Below are 18,771 nucleotides of genomic sequence, written 5' to 3'. Positions count from 1 at the left end.
TGAGATGGTATCTCACTGTGGTATTGATTTGCACTTCTTTGATGGCTGGTGATCAGGAGCATTTTCTCGAGTGTGTTATCTGCTTGAATGTCATTTCCTTGGCCCATTTTTTAGTTGGATTATTTTGTCTTTTTGCCATAGAGGTGTTGGATTTTCCTGTAGGTTTTAGAGATTAGACCTTTGTAGGATTTGTCAGCATCAATTTTTTTTTCCCAGACTGTAGGTTCTCTTTTTACACTTTTGGTGAAAAAAATTTTTTTTAATTATTTTATTGCACTTCAGATGAAGGCTTCCAGAACAAACTAGTTTCTCATTAAATAATTAGTGCTTGTGTTATGACATTGGTTAACATCCCCACAACATGTCAACACTCTCCCTTCTCAACCTTAGGTTCCATGTTACCAGCTTTCTTGTCCCCTCCTGCCTTCTAGTCCTTGCCCCTGGGCTGGCGTGCTCCTTTAGTCTCCTTTTGTTTTATGGGCACGCCCAATCTTTGGTTGAAAGGTGAATCTCAGGAGTGACTTCACTACTGAGCTGAAAGGGTGTCCAGGGGTCATACTCTCAGGATTTCTCCAGTCTCTGTCAGGCCATCAGGTTTGGTCTTTCTTTTTGAGTTAGAATTTTGTTCTACATTTTTCTCCAGCTCTGTCCAGGACCCTCTATTGTGATCCTTGTCATAGCAGTCAGTGGTGGTAGCCAGGTACCATCTAGTTGTACTGGACTCAGTCTGGTGGAGGCCGTGGTAGATGTGGTCCATTAGGCCTTCGGACTAATCTTTCCCTTGTATCTTTAGTTTTCTTTATTCTCCCTTGCTCCCAAAGGGGTGAGACCAGTGGAGTGTCCTATATGGTAGCTCACAGGCTTTTAAGACCCCAGACGCTACTCACGTTTGGTGAACTCTTTTGATGAGCATAAGTGTTACATTTTAAAGAAGATTCCAGTTATCTAGCTTATCTTCTGGAGTTTGTGTATTGTTAGTTATGGTTCAAATCCTGTTAAGGCATGTATTAGGGCCTCTAGCGTTGATCATATTTTTTCTTCTATGATCTTTATAGTTTTATACTTAAGTCTTTAATTCATTTTGAATTAGTTTTTGTGTATGGTGTGAGGTATAGGTCCTGTTTCATTTTTTTTTTTTTTCACAGATGGATATCCAGTTTTGCCAGCACCATTTGTTAAAAAAACTCTTTTCCCCATTTGATGGACTTTGGGCCCTTGTTGAATATCAGGTGATCTTAGGTGGATGTATTTTAATCCGGGTTCTCAATTCTGTTCCACTGGTTGATGTATCTGTCATTGTACCCATCCCAGGCTGTTTTGACTACCTTAGCTGTATGGTAGTATCTGAGGTCAAGTAGTCGGAGTCCTTTTACTTTATTCTTCTTCAATAGTGCTTTACTTATTCGGGGATCCTTCCCTTTCCATATAAAGTTAATGATTAGTTTTTCCACGTCTTTAAAGAATATTGTTGGTATTGGATTGGGATCACATTATGTTTGTAGTTCACGTTAGGTAGAATTGTCATTTTCACAATGTTGAGTCTACCTATCTATGAGCACAGTATGTATTTCCATTTATGTAGATCTCTTTTGGTTTCTTGCAGTAATGTTTTGTAGTTTTCTTCGTGTAGGTATTTTACATCCCTGGTTAGATTTATTCCTAAGTATTTTAATTTTTTAGGGGCTATTATAAACAGTATTGTTTTCCTAATTTCCTTTTCGTCATTCTCTTTATTGGTGTATAGGAATCCAACTTATTTTTGTATGTTTATCTAGTATCCTGCTTCTCTGCTGAATCTTTCTATTAGTTCCAAAAGCTTTCTCATGGAATGTTTTGGATTTTCTATGTATAGTATCATATCATTCGCAAATAAGGACAGTTTTACTTCTTAATTACCAATTTGGATGCCTTTTCTTTCTTTTGCTTTATTGTTTCTAGCTACGACTTCCAGCACAATGTTGAATAAGAGTGGTGATAAAGGGCAACCTTGTCTTGTTCCTGTTCTCAAGGGGAATGATTGCAGCTTCTCTCCATTAAGAATGATGTTGGCTGTTTTTTATATACAGATGCCCTTTATTATGTTGAGGAATTTCCCTTCTATACCTATTTTATTGAGAGTTTTTGTCAGAAATGGGTGTTGGACTTTGTCAAATGCCTTTTCTGTGTCAAGCGAGATGATCAAATGATTATTTTACTTTATTTATATGATGGATATGTTGATTGATTTTCTAATGTTGAACAATTTTTGCATACCTGGTATGAAACCTACTTGGTCATGGTGTATTATTTTTTTGACATGATGCTGAATTCTATTGGCTAGAATTTTGTTGAGAATTTTTGCATCTATATTCATGAGAGATATTGGTCTGTAATGTTCTTTTTTTGTGCTGTCTTTAACTAGTTTGGTATCAGGGTTATGCTGGCTTCATAGAGTGAATTCGGAAGTATCCCTTCCATTTCTATGTTCTGAAATAGTACTGGTAGTACTGGTATGAGTAGCACTGGTGTAATGAGTAGTACTGGCGTAAGCTCTTCTCTGAAGGTTTGATAAAAGTTCCAGTAAAGCCTTCTGGGCCAGGGCTTTTTTATTTATTTTTTTTTGCCAGGACTTCTTTTTAGTACCTTTTCAATCTCTTCTCTTGTTATGGGTCTGTTCAGATTTTCAACATCATTTTGTGCTAGTTTGGGTAGGTAGTGTGTTTCTAGAAATTTGTCCATTTCCTCTAGGCTTTCAAATTTGTTGGAGTACAGTTTTTCATAACACTCTGTTATGATCCTTTTTATTTCATTTGGATCTGTTGTAATGTCCACCGTTTCATTTCACAATTGGTTTATTTGCATCCTCTTCTGTTTTTCTTTTGTCAGTTTGGCCAGTGGTTTGGCGATTTTGTTGATCCTTTCAAAGAACCAACTTTTAGCTTTGTTGATTTTTTCTATTGCTTTTCTATTCTCTATTTCATTTGTTTCTGCTTTGATCTTTATCATTTCCTTTCTTCTGGTGTCTGTGAGCTTCTTTTCCTGTTCTCTTTCTATTTGTTCGAGTTGTATAGGTAATGTTTTGATTTTGTCCCTTTCTTCTTTTTTGATATGTACATCTATTGCTATTAATTGACCTCTGAGCACTGCCTTTGCTGTGTCCCAAAGGTTTTGGTATGATGTGTTTTCATTCTCTTTTGATTCTAGGAATTTTTTTATTCCATATTTGATTTCTTTTATTACCCAGTGGTTTTTAAGCATGGTGTTATTCAGTTTCCATGTATTTGATTTTTTTTCCTTGCTCTTCCTGTTGTTAATTTCTACTTTGATGATGTTGTGATCAGAGAAGATACTTTGTATTCTCTTAAGGTTTTGGATTTCTTTCAGGGTTGCTTTTTGGCCTAAAATGTGGCCTATTCTGGAGAACATTCTATGTGTGTTGGAAAAGAATGTGTATTTTGCAGCCGTTGGTTGGAGGCTGTATATATGTCTATGAGTTCAAGTTGGCTGATTGTGGCCTTTAGATATTCTGTGTCTTTGTTGTGTTTCTTTCTAGATGTTCTGTCCTTTATAGAGAGTGGTATGTTGAAGTCTCCTACTATTATTATGGAACTGTCAATTTCTCTTTTCTGTGCTGTTAGAGTTTGTCTTATGTATTTTGGAGCCCCATCATTGGGTGTGTAAATATTTATTATAGTTATGTCTTTATTTTGGATCATCCGTTTAATCATTATATAATGTCCTTCTTTGTCTTTTACGGTGGATTTTGTTTTAAAATCTATTTTATCTGAGATTAGTATTGCCACTCCTGGTCTTTTTCTGGTTTGCTTGATATACTTTTTTCCATCCTTTGATTTTTTAAAATAAATTTACATCTTTGTTTCTAAGTTGTGTCTCTTGTAGACAGGATATTGATGAATTCTGTTTTTTTAATCCATTCTGTCACTCTCTCCTTATGGGTGCATTTAGGCCATTTATCTTCAGTGTAATTATTGATAGCTGTGAGTTTATTGCTATCATTTTGTAGTGCTGATGTTTTCTTTGTTCCTCTTACTCTTCTGTGCTGAATTCCTTCTGTTTGCGGATTTTTTTTTTTTTCGCTTTTGTTTTTGCAGATTTTTTTTTAACTAAAACTTTGTTTTTCTTCTCTATTTTGCTGAGTAGGTTTTTAACTTTCTTTGTGGTTACCTTGAAATTTACCCTTATCTTCCTAGGTTTGAACCAGTCTTTTATTACTTGATATCGCCTTGCCTTCCCCCCATTAGAAAGTTCTATATCTACACTGCCTATTCCTTCTTTTATTGTTCTGACATTGTTATCATTTACGGATTAATCTCTCTGGTTCCCTGTTGTAAATCTTTTGGTTTTGGATAATCCTTGACAGTTTCTTTCCTACGTCAGTATCTGGCTAGTGCTATCTTGTGTCCTAGATTCAGGCTCTCATCTGAAGTTGTTCATCCTCAAGCTGAAGGACTCCCTTTAATAATTTTTGTAAGTTTGGTGTGGTTTTTACATATTCCCTTCTGTCTTTTCTTCTGTAACAATCATTTAATGAATTATTTTGCCAACAAACCTGGAGTGTTTTTTAAACAGAAGACCCTTGACAAGATGGATTGACATAGTGGCTGCAACAATGGGCTCAAGCATACCAATGATTGTGAGGATGGCACAGGATAGGGCAGTGTTTCATTCTGTTGTACATATGATCATTATGGGTTGGAACTGACATGACGGTACCTAACAACAACAACCTCCCCATGCATGTGCTGTTCTCTAAAACAAGCAGTCTAAATCTTTCATTTCTCTTACCTATGGTAGTTTTTTTTATGGTAGGATCCATAGTCTGTCTTATCTCAATTATTACATTATTTCATAAGTTTTAAAGAATGGCATGCAGAAATGAATCTTAAACTCCATGCGTGCTATAACCAGCACCCAAACATTAGATAAATTTTCAGCCTAAGTGTTATATACCAGTTAATGCTGATATTTTGAACAATGGCATTACACTATTGATATTTTAAGGATTTTGCTGACGTCGAAAACCTTTTCAGCCATCTTTATTTAATTCTTGTCATTTTCCAGGCCAAGTGCTACATTATGTAGTTATAGATTTGGGCTTTTGGAACCATGTATGAGATCTTATATTCTTATAAAATTTAATTTTTTAAACATCTCTTTCCCTAAAAAAAAAAAAAATTTTTTTTTTTTTGCCTGTCATTATTTTATATCCTTGTTTTGTTTCCTAGTCAACACTTACTGAGCATCTAAAATATATAAGGCTCTAAAACATATAAGACCCCTTGCTAGACAGTAAGGATGCAAAATCCGATAAGATATATTCCCTGTCTTCTATAAATTAGTAACATATAAGAGAAGACAGACAATAATATCAGTAATTACAGTATGGTATGGACACAACAAATTCTTCATCCCAATCAGTTCACTGGTTGCATGTGTGCTTTTAATTCATATGAAAAGAATTTGAGCCTTTTCTTGCACTAAAGTAAAGCTAAATAAGAACCATATGCACCTGTTTCAACTTACCTACAAATTCAACTTAAAAACACAGTTAGGAGCATATCTCATTCATAACCCAGGGACTGCCTGTATAGCAAAAGAAATCTTATGGACTACTTTCTAAATTCATTTTACAATTCATTGGTTTGAGTAAAGAAATAAATAATGAAAATTGGTTGACAAGAATAGATTTTTTAAAATTCTTTAAATACGGAATGTCAAATACTTGTAACTAAACTTGAAGACTGCTTCTTTTTCAAAGTCTTCATGAACTATGTCTCCTCAATAAACCAGTCTATATTGTAGGGACGAAAAATCAAGAAAACTGATCTACTTTTTAAAATTTTCATCTCTTTAAAAACTATTATGAAGTATTATTAATATGTAAGTTAGCAATATTCTAAATCTCTTTCATATACTTGTGTCAGACTTGAATTATTTTACCATTTGCACAGTTGGAAATGATTGATTAGATAGCATGCTCTCAAGAAATATATGGAAATAGACATGTTTATAAAACTAGGTTAGTCTACCTTATTGTAGCTACTGAATTAAGGCCACCATCTGGGTCCCTTCCGAGGTATAACAGTATATTCACAAATATACACTAGAAAATGAGTGCGTAAGAGTGGTAGGCATTGTTGAATATATATATATATATATATATATATATGTAATTGCTTTGATGCCTATGCCAAAATTGTGTGGTTGATTTTACATATTTGCAAATGTATTTTGAGGTACTCTTGTTAGAGCTAAGTAAATGGATGCCCTGAGGCCACCAGTTAACTTAGGCTAGATCACAAAAAAAAGGATGTTAACTATCTAGACCAAGCCTAGATAATACAATAATTGAAGTTTCATGTGTAGCTATCCCCTACAAATGCTAGTAATTAATTCTAATTGTTCTTGCCTAGTTTACAATTATTTATTAACTAGGAAGAAGTGACCCATATTACCTTGAAAATGGTTTTCTATGTATCATGAAATAAGTATGGGGTATTATTGTCTTGCCAGTAGCCGGAACATGTCCAGTTCCTTAAACCTTTCTTTACATACTTTATTTAGTCAAAGTTTTTATTTTATTTATGATATTAGAATTGGTTTTCTATTGTAATGACAAAGTATAATATGAATATAAAACTCTTAACGAGATTTAGAAAGTGGCAAATGAAGTGGGAATAATAATTTTGTTCAGGTAAATACAGAATATTTTTCTTTTTGAACAACCGCATTTAGCTAGATTATTTCCTAGAACTTCATGCCTGGGATTTATTCATTTTTGCAATTCTTTTCTTCTTCTTCAATTTACTTATCTACATTACCATGGAGAGGAGCGTTATTGAGGAGACTACTTACTATTAGCCTCTCATTATCTCAATTTACCAATTTTAGGTCATTTCTTCAAACTATTGAGCTATTCACATTTTCATAACTTTCTCTTTGCTGGAAATTAAATGCATGATTTTTCTAAGTGATACAGCAACAAAAGCCTGGGGACTATGTTTGAAATGGACTCTGATTATTCTAAATCTAGAAGGGGGTGAGTTTAGGCTGATTTTATTCCTAAGACTACACTTACAATAGTACAGTTCAGGAAGTCCCCCCCACAAAAACCCTCAGGTTCAATAATTTGCTAGAAGGACTCATGGAACTCAAAAAGGCCATTATAGGCATGGTTATTGTTCATTACAGTGAAAGGTACAAATTAAAATCAGCCAAGAGAAGAGGTGCATAGGGCCAGGTCCAGGAGTGACATGATGGTTCCAGTTATTCTCTCCCAATGGAATCCAGCAGATATCACTTTTTTATTCCAGCAGCAATGCATGACACCACACATGGAGTATTGCCAATAAGGGAAGCACATCTGTGCCTTGGCCTGCAGGGTTTTTATTGGGGATTGGTCATATAGGCATGGCTGACGATCTATGGGGCTGACCTTAGTCTCCAGCCCCATTCAGGGGTCAAGCTGTTGCCACATGGCCCAAAGTCCTTACCATAAATCACATTGTTAGCATAGATTATCTGGTGTGGCCCAAGGCTCCAGGTAAACCTCTTATCAGGCAGAACTTTTCAAGGGCTTAGAGCTTATCTCCCAGGTGGCAAGGTAATCTTTCCCCGCACACATAGATTTGGAATTCAGTGTGTAGAACATCTGAGAGAAAATGAATTCACTTTGTTTAATAACCAAAACTTAGAAATTATGATGGCATACTTAAAATTGGTAAAAGATATACCAGAGATTCTCTGAAAGGCATCTTTGTTATAGAAAGGATATTTAGATATTTCTAGTTTGGGTTTTTTTTTTTTTCTTTTGCAATGATAACACAATCCTGAATTCATAAATCTTTGATAAATTCAGAGTTTTTATGAATCCCCTAAGACAACATTTTAAGTAGCAGTATTACTAGGTTCAAAGGAATTAATACTGTAAGGTTTGATATATGTAGCCAAGATTGTCCTTAAAAGAAGGTCGTTCCAATTTACTTCCCCTCATCATTGTAGGAAAATACGTAAAAAGTTGCAGTTTCTATATATTTTACAAATATTAGGTTTAATTATTCTTTATATTCATTGACGATATGAAAGGAAAAGATGTTTTCCTATTATTATTTAATTTGTAATTATTATGGGGTTGAACACTCATTTTTTATTTCTTCAGAGAATTTCCTCATCATTTTACAATTTTGGTCATCTTTTTTTTCAATTGATTTTTAAAAATCTCTTCATCTTTCAAGAGTATCAATTGTATTTGCCATATATTAGACACATTTTTCACATTTGTACTTTGTCTCTTAACTATATGCTGTGTGCTATTTTCTAATGCACAAATGAGGCAGGTTGCTGCCACATGGCAGCTGGGTGGAGCTAAGCCACTATTTTCCCTCACAGATGGCCCCAGTGCGACTGTGCCTATCTGATTACATCAGCATCATTACAGGGGCTGTCCACCAATCCTGATGGACCATGCCCCTGGACACACCCTGAACATACCTTGAAGAAGAGCCCAGGCTTACCCTGTGTCCTTCCCCTATATAAACCCCTGTGCCTGCCTATTGTGGAGCCATGTTGGTGATGCAGGTCTCAGTATGCTCCTTTGCTTGGCCAGCCAAATAAAGTTTTCTTCTTTTGCTTTCATCCAACTTTCAACGGACTCATTTCTCTGTGTCATGCTGAGTGAGATGTGGAGAGCTGGCAACGGAAACTTTAAAAAAAAAAATATTTTTCAAACCTAATTGTTGTTCTACTATAGTTTCTGCCTGTAGAGGCAAAGAAGGAGGGGTAAAACTTCATACAGTTTATACAGGAGATGACATTTTTGTTGTTGTTGTTTTACTTGCTTTTCAAATTCTAAATTTCTTAAAAAAAATAAAAATAAAAAAAATAACAGAACCCGGCAGGAGGAATACAAGATCAGACTTCAGATGCTCCAAAGACATGTGGTGAATGGATGAATAGATGGATGGATGGATGGGTAAATACTGGGCATTGACCTTGGAGCTGCAGACAACAACCTGACCTTCAGCCGTAGATATAACAACGGAATTCTATCAATACTTTGGTAGAATTTGAGACAGGACAAGGGGAATCTATGCACACTGTTCATTGGTAATCACCAGATATGGATACCTCTGTCTTCATTCAAAGATATGTGAACAATAGGACATTTTCTGTAGCACAAGTGTCTTAGTTCCCTAAGATTGCCAAACAAAATACCACAAAGTGGGTGACTTTGTTAAGGGATGCTAGAGGCTGAGGACACCTAATTAATTAGTATTCCACTAATTATTAGGCCACTCCCAGTCACTCCCCCCGGCCCCACCACCACCATATCACTCACTTCCTCTAAGCTGTTTTTCAGAACCTCCAGAGAGTCCTGGAGGAGTCCAGATCTAACTGGCTCAGAGTAGCCAGACATGCAAATAACAGACTACAATGACCAACAAACAACTCTGGGCCACCATGCATGCTCAATAATGCAAGTGAACTTATGTGAAGGAAACAAAAGACCCATGCCAAGCAGCCAAAAATCACTGGATATATGTCATCAGCAGTAGTCAAGCCCATCTCGAAAGCAAAGGATCTGTCGGCCACTTCCATGCCAAGTCTGAGCCCTGCCTCTTAATGAATAATCAGTAGAAACTATGAATAGTTAAAACTTTCTGATCCTGTCCACCAGCTTCCTCCACCCTTAAATGAGTATGTATAAGTATAAATTGTAAATTGCTTGTGCAGATCAGGGAACTCTATCTGAGGTCAACACCTCTGAGTTCCCACTTACTAGCCTGCCAAATAAACTCTTTCTTCCTCTCAAAGACAGCATCTGAGAGTTTGGCTTCTTGCACACTGGGCACAGACCCATTGGTCTGGTTTCAACTTTAGAGAACACAAATTTATTTACTCAGAGTTCTGGAGGCTAGAAGTCCAAATCCTGGGGACTTACAGGCCTATGCTTCTCTCTATCTGCTCTAGAGGAAGATACTTCCTTTTCTTCTTCAGCTTCTGGTAGCCCCAGTGTTTCTTGAAGTTCCTTGGCTGTTTATAGAATCATCTGCTTCCATTATCACATGGCATCTCTCTTTCCCCTATGAATCTTTGCTTCTGTGTCTGTTCCACTCAGAAGGGATTAGGATTAGAACTCACCATGCTCTGGTAGGACTTTATTCATTTAACTGATAATGAAAGAAAAATCCTATCTTCAAACAATATCACATTCACAGGTACAAGGATTAGAACTCAAACATATCCTTTTTGGGGACACATTACAACATGTGATTGAGAATTTCTTCTGATTCACTGGTATCATACCTATAAGACTATAAACATGCTTTAGATATTCCATCTCCAAAATGCCCTTGAATGACCCCTCTTCCACTTCCTTTACATAGCCAAGTTTCTCAAAGGAGATAATATTTGCAACTATTCCATTTCCTATCCACTCATTGATGACTATGAAATCAGAATTCTGCTCCTATCACTGTTTTGTCAGGGTCAACAATAACCTCTTGGCAAGATCACAATTGCCAAATCAAGTAGAAGCATTTCTGTTCTCAATATATCCAAGCTTTTATACACATTTACATTATTGATGAAAGTAGTCTTCTTGAGTCATATACTTATCTTAGCCTTGACTCCATACTTTCTTAGGTTTCCTCCTACTTTCAGGATACTGTTTCTTACCTTTTTTGAAATTTTCTTCTCTAGTACTCTAACTTCTAATGGTGGAGTTGCTCAATGACCTGAGCCACCTTCAATTTATCTCTAAACTGTTTCCATTAGATCGTTTCATCATTTCACATTGTTTTAAATAACTTCTATCTTCTGGCTCTGATATTTATATCTCTAGCACAATATATGCTGTATTCCTTTCTTATGTATACAACATAAGTATACCTGACTCTCCTGCTTGAACGTGTCCTAGGATTCTCAAGCTGAAAATTCACAAAACTTAATTCTTGAGTTGCTTCCTAAACCCTATAGCAGAGGCTGCCAGCTCTCTGCCCATATCCCCTTAGCCCTTGTCATTTTACTGCTTGCCACCCTGACTTCCAAATTTCAGCACCTATGATCTCGGGCTGCTGAAGTCTGCTTTACTTATATGCTGTAGAATTAATGATTTGAGTGCAGCCCTCAGTAAACACTAATGGGAAGTGGTGTATAAATACCCCTGGTTCTTAGAGCCTTGATTTGGATAACTCTTAAGCATCTATGCTCTTTCCCAGATTTTCTCAGTGGTATTTGGACCAATTTGGCCATGGTGTTGACCCACTCACTAATGCACCCTGCACTGGCTTCCTTGTCTTTCTTTCTTATTTCTCTAATCAATAAGTATTTGGAATATTTCCTAAGATTATCTCCTAAGTAAACTACTTTTACTCAAATCCTTGTCTCATTATCTTCTTATGGGGAATCCAAGCTAAATATGCTCCCAAGCTTTCCCCATCTGAGTAAATGATACACCCTGTATCCACTGCTCAATCTAGAAATATAGAACTCAAACTTAATTTCTTCCATTCTCATTCTCTGTAAGTTCTATGCGATCCACTTCCAAATGAATATATATTGAATCCATCCCCTTCTCTTTATTACAAATGCCAATATTTTAGTCCACATCACTATCTTCTATCATCTCAATTACTGGAAGAGCTTCCTAAGGCTTTGTCCCACTTTTATTCATACCCATCTCCAGACCATTCTCCACACAGAAACCAGAATGATCTTTTTTAGATGTTAAAAGCATTATCATACTTCATAGCTTAAAATATTCAGTAGTTTCTCATTGTACATGAGGTAAAATCTAAACTCCTCTGACCTTTAAGACCTTATATAATCTACCCGTGCTTATGACCTCCAAACATATATTTTTAATTTTGATGGATGTAGCCAAATTTCTTTCCCCCAAAGTCGTGACAAATTACATTTTCATAGAAATGTACTATTATTTTTTCTTTCTTACCAGTTATAGGTAGTATTTTGATTTAACTTTTGGTAATCTGATGGATTTAGTGGGATCTATTTTCTCTCATTGGTACTATACTTTGTATTCTTACGGGTACTAATGAATTTGAATATCTTTGTGTTTGTTGACTAGTTGGATGCGCTCCCTGTGAATTGCTTATTTAGATTTTTTTTGCCTAATTTGTTTTGGTCCTTTACTGATCAACTTGTGGTTAATAATGGTCTTTAATCAGTCATAAGCACTGGGAAAAATTTCAATAATTCTTTCATTATCTATTTCATTATATTTATGTGTGCATATGTGTATATATATGTATAATTTTTATATAATCAAATAGATCATTTTCTTTTACATTCAGGATTTTCTATTTTGATTAAGAAGATCTCCCCAACTACTAGGATATAGATTTATATCCTTTAAAACATTTTTGGTTTATTTTCACATTAAACCTTCAATCCAGTAGGAATATATTTACTTATTTATTTGGTGTCAGAGGGTTCCAATTCTATTTAATAGTTGACATTTATTCATTAATTTTTTTACATTGATTTGAACTACTATTTTGTTATATATTAAATTTTCATATCAATTGTGATATTTCAGATTTTTCTATTGTGTTCCACTGATCTTTCTGTTTGATATTTATTATTAATTTACGTGCATTGCAACACACCTTTTTTTTAAAAAAAAAATATATTATAAGGCAAGTGCTCTTTGTTTCTATTTTTATTTTTGTTTTCCCTCTTTTTCTATATCTGGGTATTTACTCCATATTATCTTTAACATCTATGAATTTAATTCTATTCCCCCCTTAAAAAAAAAACTATTGGAATTATTATTGTAATTTAAATAAATTCATATATCAGTTTTAGAGAATTGTTGTTGTTGTTGTTATGTGCTGTAGAGTCAGTTCTGACTCATAGTGACCCTATAGGACAGAGTAGAACTGCCCCATAGGGTTTCCAAGTAGCAGCTGGTGGATTCAAACTGCCGACCTTTTTGTTAGCAGCCCACTGTTCACCAGGGCTCCTTTAGAGGATAAAAAATTTAGAAGATTATAGATTTTAAATTTTTAAATTAGGATTCTTGGTTATATTAGTGCTTATGATAAATATAATATTTTTATGAGGTCTTCATAGTTAAAATATTAAATGCCTAAATTAGAAAATTGATTTCTTATTTTAGCAACCTAAGGAACAATTTTGTAAACAGTGCAATCATATGGAAAAAAATTGTGAATGGGGAAGAAAAGAGGCAGTAAGAAACACTGCTTTCCCTTTTCAAAGAATCATCAAATAATTGTTGCTGTATATTTGATTTTTAATATCACGTTTCTAAGACAAAAAGAACTCTATATTAAGTAGAAATTTATGGATAAGTTAACTGATCTTTAAGTAAATAATGATCAGATTTGGATATCTGCAATTGAATTTTTTTTTTAATCAAAACAAGAGCAACTATCAAGTGTTTTGAGGCTTTTCCTGTAATTTGATGCAGTGCTTACTTTTGCCTTGTCATAGTTTTTTTTTTCTTTGGATTATTCCCATAATGCAAGGGTTGTGAAGTGATACTCTCTACCATTTTGAACAGATTAATATGGTTTATTTCTCTCAGGGAACTCACTTGCTTGCTTCTGTTTTCTCTTTTCAGTGGAGATTTTAACACATAAAGCAATAAAGCACTGCATTAGTTGGTTTATCATAGTTTCTAAGATTGCCTCTACCACTACCAGTTTAGGTAGCATGTTTTGATCCTATTTTGAAGCTTAGAGCAACACTCAATACCCTACTGGTTTTGATTATAAATAAATAAGAAAGTAAAATTAAAGTTAGAACTCTTCTAAGTTTGTTTATTTAGGTGGTTGTATTTGCATTTGTTACAACTCCAGTAACAAATTTAAAATTAGTTTTTCATTTTCTATATTTAGCCCTTTTTCTACCTCATTCCCTTGACAGCTCCCTTTCTAGCTTCCCTTTCCCTTTTCCCTTTCAAGGTTTTACCCCACATCTCTGTCCTGAGTCTAATTTTCATCTCATTCCAATACTCTTCGTGGACAGTCCTATCTACCTGTTGTATCTGGTTTGCTAAGTCTCCAAACAACATCTAGAGTTCTAACCTCTTTAATGAAATTGAGACTTAAATATCTGTCTCTCTACTGTATAAACTTCCTCTGCATGGACCAATCACTTAAGTCAACACTGTCATAATGCGAATAAAATCATCATATTCTTTGCAAATACATTCCTTTTCTTAAGTTCTAGATCCCCACTGATGACACCACCATCCTCCTGGTTGTTCAAGCCAGAAACCTGGGCATTATCCACAGCTATTTATCCTTCTTCTACCTCAATATCCAAAAAATTAGGAGTCTTATCCAATCTACTTTCTATCTTTCATTCTCAAATATACACAACTTATTCCACCCTCGCAGTGAATACTCTGATATAAATCAACATCATCTCTTACTCGGATCGTTGCAATGGCATCAAAATTGATCCTAATCCAACTTCCTTCTAAGCTAACGCCTACACTCTGATTATGTCATTCCCCTATGGAAAATCTGTGTATGATTTCACATTGCACTTGTTGTTGTTGTTATGTGCTGTGGAGTCAATTCTGACTCATAGTGACCCTATGCACAACAGAACGAAATACCGTGTGGTCCTGCACCATCTTCACAATCGTTATGCTTGAGCCCATTGTTGCAGCCACTGTGTCAATCCATCTCACTGAGGGTCTTCCTCTTTTTTGCAGACCCTCTACATTGCACTCAGAATCAGGTAACCTCCTTGGCAAGGTTCAAAATACCTTTCATGATGCAACTTCCCCTTGCTGTAACTAGTCATGTAAATCATGACAAGCCACACTGCACCACTTTTAAATTTCCAAACATACCATGTCTTTTTCTCAACTTCCAGCCTGCTCACATGCTTCTCTATTCTTATAATAGTCTCCCCTAGCCCCAGTTTTTGTGGCCAAATGCAGTACATTCTTCAAGTTTCAGTTATGGTGTTACTCTGTCCAGAAAACCTTCTATAAACGTCCCTTCCTGATTCAGCCTGCCTGGATCCAATCCAAAGTCTGCCATTCAGTGACCATGTCACTTGAGCAAAATAAACTTTCTGCCCTTGGATTTCTCATAGATAACATGTGGGAATGTTTCTCATAAGGTTGTCTTTATAAATTAAATGAGATACCGCATCAAATATGAAAAGCAGTTAGTAAATGTGTGCTTTATTATTTCAATGGCTGCAATTACTTGTTCTTTTTTCTATTTAGCAGAAATTCTATTTATGTTATTTACAACTATACCCCTTCCATACAAGAACAGGAGCTCTAACATTTTGTAGTATGAGATGGAAGAACAAATGTGATACAACAGAAGCAATCTGATGAATTTTAGAACTTAGAGATGCAATAACAAGAAGGTTAGTACTCCAAAAACTTGAGAAAATATGACCAGTCAGGAATGTGAGACTAGAAACCACAAGTAAATATGAAAAAGAAAAGGCAAATTTGAAAAATAGCTAAGTAGAACTGGAAATGAAAAATACAGTTTTTAAAATGGGTGAAGAGCAAACTAGTCTCAGATTCAAAGGAGCTGATAAGTGGAATATAAGCCTGGGACAACCACTCAAAAGTCAAAGCAGAGTGGAATAGGAGTACAAACTATAGAAACAAGGGATATAGATGATAGAAACAAAATGTTCAACTTAAGAAGGATAATTAGAGTATTAAAGAGGTAAGGAGTGAAAATTTTTTCAGAACAAATAAAGAAGCAAACAGAATCTGAAGCATGATTTATAAGAAGAAAGCCCTAGACACATTATAGTTAAAATGCAGAACACACACAAACTAAGATAAAATCTCTGTTAAGGAACACAATTATATATGGAGAGAACCCTTATCAAAAGCAAAAGCAAGGTAGAAAAATAAATAATATCATAAAGTGCTAAGGGAAACCAACATTCAACCTAGAATTTCCCATACCAAGATAATATATTATTCAAAACTGAGGTTGAAATAAACACAATTTCAAACAATGACAGAGTGAATAATTTTCACATATTCTTACCGAAATACTAACTGCAAGATATTCTTTACTACAAAGTAAATTGATCCCAGAAATAAAGTAATAGGATTCATGAAGTAGCAAAGATAAGTAAAGAAATTAATAGACATGTGGGTAGATCTAAAAAAAAGCCTTTAAAAAAATAACAAATTTGAAAGATATTTAAAACAAGACAATTAAAATACTGGGCAGAGTAACATGCAAGATAGAAAAGCGGTGATCAGAATTGAAGAGTTTTTAACATCACGTGTGTTTTTGGATGTCTGTAGAGATGTTATTTTAAACTGTCTGAGTTGGAATTGACTCGATGGCACTGGGTTTGGTTTTTGGTTTTTAAGTCAACTACGCAGGTTAAAAATTTAACACCAATCAATGAAAGATTAGAAATAGAAAATATAACTTTCAAAATAGGAAGGTGAAAAAGTGAATAAGAAAAGACTGAGTACGAGCTATTTTTAAAGTACAGTATATTACTTGTGCCATTTATCATTCACAAGATACTCTAAAACTCGTATTAGCCTTGAAATTGACTCACTTCTCCACAAATAATATTGACAGAATTAACAAACATTAAGGCAACCAAACGTATTGGGCAGTCCCTGCCTTTATCTTAGATAATTGTGTACGTGCTCACATGTGGTATGTACACACGTGTACATCTGTCTTTGCCGGTCCAATGGCTATAGACTAGAGCTTAAAAAGTTAACGTGGCTTGAAATTTAAAAATTTGGGAAGCAAACCATGGAAAATGGCCACTATCTGCAGCACTATGTTGTATATAGAGGTTTTTATTAAAAAACCTTGGATATACTTGCCCTTAAGTATCTTAGAGAACATGTTTGGTTTTCTGTGATTTGTGTAACTCTGGACCTCTGTGGAATATATTGATTTAGATGACATAGACATAGTACTGTTAAAATGAGACCTTGTTTTTCTATTTCCCTAGGTCTTACCTGCCAAAATGTATAGATGTTTCTTTTGTCTTGTTTTCTTTTTGAAATGGTTCAGCCCATGCTTAGTTATGAATGGCCCCAGGATCCTAACCTCTGAAATGCTGGTGGTGACTAATTTGGTCCCAGGGAAGCTGGACAGGCCTCTCTTCTACAGTGGATTTTATTTGTTCTTGGACATATTTTTGCCAGAGGCAAGTAAAGAGTTGACGTGAGGTGCTGCTCTATTGTTCAGTTCTCGAGGATATAAAAATAAATTATTTTGTACATTTTGTGAATTATTTGACTATAAATTAGTGAACACACTCATTTAACTTCCTTTGAAATTCATCAACTTGTTTTATCATTATAAAAGGAGCTTTTATAGTCTATAAAACAGTAATCCATTGATAACAAAAGAATGTTACAGTCCAGTTATCATATAGATTAAAGCCTTTACTAAGTTCGTACACCATTCCTGAAAATAAAATTAAGATGTTATTGCTATTTTAAAACCCCAATACTGTAAACATTAAAAAATAAAGAAACTCCAAAATGTTGGCATGAGGAGCTCCACGGACCCTCTCGCCTATGAAACAACCATAAATGGTAAAAGTTATCAAACATTTAATGTTTCTGGAAATTATCCTAAGGAAAAACGGCAATCAAAGACATATTTATTCAAGAAAAATTATTAAACCTTGGTAAGAACAGTAAGATTCTGTGGTGTTTGAGCCACAATCCACTCTCAGTGGTCATAGCTAAGAAGATGGGGCTCACTCTGCCCCTGGAAGGGGAAGGGCACCAGAATTCCTCATCCCTGGATGGTGCAAACAGTTAACATGCTTGGTTACTGACCGACTGAAAGATTGGTGGCTTAAGTCTACCCAGAGGTGTCTTGGAAGAAAGCTGTTGGAAACTGTATGGAGCATAATTTTACTCTGACATACAGGGCATCATCATGAGCCAGAATCAACTTACCAGCAACTGTTATTTTTTTAACCTCTTTCAAAGTTTCATGTTGCAGCAGCTCTATCCCAAGCAAGGGCAGCTGAGAGATGTAGTAAGTGGATCTCTTCTTCTCCCCAAATTGCAGTTATAGAATAGGAATTTTAACCCAGGTGTGGTAGGCCAAGAATACTGGGGCCCTAATCACCTTCACCCCAGCTCTTTTGTCGAGCAGATCTTCCAGGTTGGGAGGAGCCACGCTAAAGACCAGAGTCTACCACCACCACCCCTCCCACCAACATCCTCCTCATCATCTCACTCTGAGAGAAACAGGCTATTGTCTGTGCTTCTAGTGGTGGCGCTGAGTCTTTACCCAGGGACAGAGGCAGGCCATAGGAACAGAGATCTGTGAAGTTCTACCTGAGGAAACTGACTTTATTTGGAACAGAGTGTAGGGAGTTTAACCCTAAGACTGCTCTCAAAAATAATGAAATCTGTGTGATAAGCAATTAAGAGGAGGTTGGTAGCTCCATAAGGGCTCTTTTTAGCTCTTTCCCTGATTCTCTCTGGTAAACTTGTGGCTTGTCTACAGTTTAGCTAAACAGCTGGGTGTGATACCTACAGAGACAGATAGTTTAACAGAGAGAACCAGGAAAGAGATGAAGAGACTTGCTGAAGTATCTCTTACAAATACGTTCAAAGAGCTAAAGAAAACTATGCTGAAGGAAGAAAAGGACAGTATGATGAAAATGTTTCATAAAATCTAGAATATGACTAAAGAGATAGAAATTAAAAAAAAAAAAAAGAACCAAATGGAAATTCTGGAGTAGAAAAGTACAAAAAAAATCTCTCTCTTTCCTTCTCTT

Source organism: Loxodonta africana, chromosome 1 (assembly GCF_030014295.1).
Source record: "Loxodonta africana isolate mLoxAfr1 chromosome 1, mLoxAfr1.hap2, whole genome shotgun sequence".
Taxonomy (NCBI): domain Eukaryota; kingdom Metazoa; phylum Chordata; class Mammalia; order Proboscidea; family Elephantidae; genus Loxodonta; species Loxodonta africana.
Note: the sequence above shows the minus strand (reverse complement) of the source record.